The 5,325-nt window shown below is 40.1% G+C and overlaps 1 long non-coding RNA gene across 1 annotated transcript; it reads left to right on the top strand.

Annotated features, from left to right (window-relative positions):
• Window positions 1-3,991: 3,991 nt before the first annotated feature.
• LOC133035596 (uncharacterized) lies at window positions 3,992-5,080 on the top strand. The gene is made up of 2 exons (XR_009686740.1): window positions 3,992-4,320; window positions 4,784-5,080. It is a non-coding gene; the product is annotated as an uncharacterized LOC133035596 (long non-coding RNA).
• The last annotated feature ends 245 nt before the right edge of the window (window positions 5,081-5,325 follow it).

The raw sequence follows: 5,325 nt of genomic DNA, 5'->3' as shown, positions 1-5,325 counted from the left end.
TGCATGGCCAGAAAGTCGCGAGCACGAACAGGAGAGTCGATGACGACTTTCTTCCCCTTGTCCTGAGTAGTCTTAGCCAACTTCTTGGAGGAATCTGCAGCAAGCGAAGTCATCGCATCACTCTTCCTCTTCTGGGCAACGACCGGCGAAGTCGCCGGTGTTCCACCCTTTTGCTTGATCTTCAGGACAGGGGCAGACTTCAAGAAAGTCATGTCTACAAACACAAGGAACAGATAAGTAAAAATCACAATCCTACCCGTCAATTTATAGCAAAAGGACGAGTTACCTAAAGTTTGTCGAGGAGTTTGCTTAGAAAGACGTTTATCTATCCGCTCCTGCTGTTTCTCAGAAGGTTCTTTATATACTGGCTCCCGTTGAAGACTCGCGTTCTCAGGGATCAGTTTGTGTTCTCGCAATTTGGCAGTCGTACACAGTAATCGCCAGTCGCGATCTTGTACCGGAAGACTCCCAAGAATTTCAGCTACCCCCTTCTTATTCGCGTCAAGCGTTGGTCGAGCTGGTCTATCTGCGATGACAACAAAAAAATGAGTTAGCAAAAGATCTCGAAAAATAAAGTAACAGATTTTATCTAAGTCAACAAATATGCGACATACTGGGTCTGCGATTAAAGTCGGTCCTGATCCCAGGAACCTTAAAAACATAAAACCATTTCGACTTCCAGTCGCCCATGTTCGAGACCATCCCCTCAACACCGTTTATTTCAGAAGTCGCCCATTTACTAAAGCAAAAGAAGCCATTATGAAGACACACGCTCTTTATGTCATAGAAGTAACTAAACTCCTCTACTGACGGAGCCCTATGGGCATACTCCATGTACATCGCATAGAAGGCTAGAACAGTGCGATAACTGTTGGGTGTTAGCTGAAAAGGCGATACGTCATAACGTCTGAGAATGGCTGCGACGAAAGGATGAAATGGGACCGATACACCACATCGAAGAATGGGTATTGAGATGACCACGTCCTCTGTAGGGATGATCGCAGGGTTGGTGAACGGAAGATGCGCTCTCTGAGAGGGTTTGGGACTTTGAAACGCGAGTCGCAATAAATTCAACCTCACGAAGGTGGTGAAGTCAGATTTGACGACTCTCGAGACTAGGTCTTCGCATGAGAAAGGTTCGTTCAATTGGGAGTCGTCGACCGAGTCCGTCCCACTCCCTTCCGCTTCCTCTTCTTCCCCACCTGATTCGCGGACTGGAGTAGTCCATTCCTCCTCCACCTCCTCGACCTCGATGTCGGGAGCGTGTCTCGTATGGATGAGGTAGTCGCGTGCTGACACTGTGGATTCGCTATCTCGGATATCGATTGTCCCGTGTTCGGCCGAGCTCCTGTACCATCCTCTCGATGTCTACAGAAGACATCGGACCTAACTCTATCTCCGCAGCCTCCATTTCGGAGATGTCCGTAGGGAGAAAACTGTCTCTCTCTTGTGACGACTCCCCGTCAAAAGCGCGACCTCCTGAGCCGAGCTGCTGGCTGTCCGATAGATCGCTCATCTGAAAGATAGAAGATCTTTTCAGCGTGATGGATGTGTGAAAAAATAAAGGTAAGTGATCTCACCCGCATTAGAGTATAAAAGTCGCATTCGACAAGAAAGTCAGGCTCCATGCGAACACTGACCCTCCTATCAGCATGCAAGAAGAAATGTAACTATCTTTGGGCGAGTAATTCACGCATCCTCGGTTGTGCAGTATACCTCCAGAAACGGCTGGGCGTATCACAGTGACTCAAGGAGTATGCATTTTCGAGCATAACCCTGAAGTTACTGGGAGACACCCACCGTTTCGAGACAACCTACCAACCAAAGAGTACGATCATTCGAGTATTAACGCACGTCAACAAATGGCTGGGTGTATCTCAGTATCTCAAGGGACATATAATCGCATATATAGCCATTAGAATACTGTGACACACCCACCATTTGGAATGGCAATTAATACTCTCACCACTCAGCCCACGACATGTAAAGATCCTAAAAGGTCTAGTTAACAGTTAAGCGGAAATAAGTCTTGGAAATATGCGATTATTCAGGTTGTTCAACCGAATACCCGCGAACATTCAAATTGTTCATCCGAATGTCCGCGAGCATTCGAGACGTGAATCAGTGCCTATGAATTGTATACGGTTATGTCAGTTTTCAGGTCCTACACTATGAATATTACCCAGTTTCATTGACCCAAAACACATAAATACCCACTGGCCTACACTCCTAAAAGTTTTCAAAAACATCCAAACCCAGAAAACAAAGCACATTTTCTCCAAAAACAGAAAGCGAAAATGCAGTGATTTAGAAGCTAACCTTTAGTTTTGATTCCTGCGGTTATTCTCGATCACTTCTGAGAATGGAAATGTTGTGGAAAGTGGCAGAAAATCTGGGAGTGGATTTTGTCTGAAGTGTATGCACTGGAGGGAAGTTAAGAAAAGAGGGAAAAATGGGAAATTTGATTCGTATCAAAGCGTTTAAATACCCATATCCCTTATTAATTGGGATCGTGACACGTGGCAGTCAGAATGCCTAAAGGTCGCCCAATCTAACGGCCAATTATGGCCACGCCTACACGAAAACCGAAGGGTTTTGTGACGTGGAATCCTAGAGATAATGAAAATTAATCATTACAGCCGTCATTTTTCGAAACCCTCGATGGGACAACCAAAAGGTCACCTCCTCGTGACAACCTTTCACCTGTCTCTCGAGCAATAGTTTCCCTCAGTGACCGCTCTAGTCACGTCGCGAAACTAGGGGCATGTGTTATAGTGAGATTTCTCTCACCTAGAAACTCGAGACCAGACTCCTCTTTAAAAGGACACGTGTATTCAGATTCCCAATGAAAGCTGAAATGTCCGTGAGAGACTTCTCGAAGTTTAGATCTCGCCCAGGATAAAACCAGCGAGATATTGCGGGTGCGACCTAATTCACACCGCATAACCATAATCCTCATCATGCGGGGTAGACCCAACTCGCATATGTCAGAACATGTGCGAGTGTCTCCCTCTATACCTCCGCGACGAGTATGGAGACCGATGCCCTATGAGGCAGTTTTGGTCCCAGCGACCCAACAGCCCTAACAGACCAATATAAGTTCGCATGTCCAGATGTTACCAGCTTCAACATGCGACGTCTACAACGGGCGATTACTTAAGGACGCAGACGTTCCAAACATATGTGCGATCCTACGAGCTCAACAGACGGAACATGAACGGTCAACTCGCAGATGCGAAAGACGCATACGTTGATGAATTCAGTAACTGTCATACATTTATTAATGTTAACGTTGTTTGAGTTTAGTCATTGCAATTCAATGTGTAAATAATGGATTAACAATAAATGTGATCCTCATGTAACCGATTGGGCACCTGCTTTGTATATAAAGGGGTGATCCACCGTGAAAATGCACCTACGAATCCCTTGCTACAGTGGACTGCGAACGAAATGCGATCGAACCACTATAATTCACCGCCTCATTTATTTTTCCAGCTTTGTTGTTTACTCTCGCATTCCTATTCGAGTACTCGCCATTCTAGGTTGAATACTCGCATTTGTCATCTCTCAAATAATTCTCTCTTTTACCAGTTAAATTGTACTTTTTGGTGTTGCGAAATATCAGTAACAACAGGTAAAAAAAATGAGGATGCTTGCTTAGGTGGATAGATGATGTGGCAAAATAGTGAGATGCTATATCATTGGAGTGAAAAGAATGTCATTCTAGAAATTTGTGAAGATACTATACAGTAGCATCAATGCTATCATAATTATTTAATAAAATATTAAAACTAAAAATTTATTATTATTGCTAAAAATTAGGAAACATATATAATTTTTTAATAATAATAAAAGAATTTTTTTTGAAGGAAATAATAAAAGAATTTAGGGATTTTTTCTATAATAAACTGAAAATGGAAAAAATTTACATTTATGACCTACATAGAGAAAATAAACAAAAATAGAAACTAAAAGTTGTTATTACAAAAATACCTGCCAAAAAAAAAACAGAGGGGATCCTCCTTCTTCGTGACCCAGCTGTAGAACCCCAACAACCATTTTCAACCATTTTCATTCCAAAACTAGGAAAATCATATCTAAAAAGATGTAGATCTCAAAGAAAAACTACTCAGATCCCGAAAATCCAAATACAAAAAGGGAAAAAAAATTATCCAACCTCCATTGTTGTACAAAAAAAAAAAAAAACTCAAAAACAACATTCAGTCAAAAGCCCAACGCGTTCAGAGGAGAAGAATCGAAGAGAAGGAGATCTGTAATCATTGAAACTCACCCATGATTGAATCAGAGAAATAATTGAAGGTAATACAATTTCTTCATGAACATCTTCCAATCTTTTATTCTACATAAATGAGAATTTGTTATTAATTGAGGAAAACTAGAATAAATTGAAATAATAATAATAAAATATTGGTGAATTTGAACAAAAAACAACAACGGTTTGCATAAAACAAATATTAATGCATATAATTATATGCTACAGAGTTTTAATCTGCAAATAGTTGTTTATAAGTTGTTTTTCAGTAAAATAATGGTTGTTTGTGATCTGCAAACGAGAAATGATGAATCTATTCTTATTAATTACTGAATGCTTTAAAATAGTTGTTTAATAGTTGATTTGACAGATTAAAATAGTCGTCCAGATCAAAATGTTATCTGCAAATGTTGTTGTTAGAAAGAGTTGTTTAGTAGTTGTTTTGCCAGATTGAAATAGTTGTTTGCAACTTCTGAAATTGAAACAAATAAATAATTTACATTATTTCAGGATACGGAACCATTACAAATTTTGGTACAGAGCAATGGGCATTGGGATGACAACAACTCAGCACAGGCAGATTTGCAGCAATCTGGAAACAACCCGGCAACAACTTCCAAGCAACAACTATCTGCGCACACAATTGGATCAGTTCAAGACGATACATTTTTTCTAGGAACAGGGACCGTGACATCATAATCAACCATACAACAACCAGAAAACAACAAAGAAAAAACTACAGCAATAGATGAATATAAAAACAACTAAAAAAAAACTCAATAACAACACAAAAATAACATCAACAAAAATACATAAAAGAAATACAAAAAGAATGACAGAATACATAAAACTGTCATGATAAACGAGTAAAACATTGACCAAAAAAAAAACAAAATAGTTACTGTAAAAACAAACTCAATAAAATGATAAAAATCAAGGTAATAATACATTGGATTTAACTTTAGGCTTTTCTCTCCCATCATGCATTTCGTTCTCAAAATCAGAATCGGATATAACCTAGAACAACAAGGGGGGAAATTTTAAAACACAAA

Source organism: Cannabis sativa, chromosome 3 (genome assembly GCF_029168945.1).
Source record: "Cannabis sativa cultivar Pink pepper isolate KNU-18-1 chromosome 3, ASM2916894v1, whole genome shotgun sequence".
NCBI lineage: Eukaryota > Viridiplantae > Streptophyta > Magnoliopsida > Rosales > Cannabaceae > Cannabis > Cannabis sativa.
This window is presented reverse-complemented; position numbering and strand designations above follow the sequence as displayed.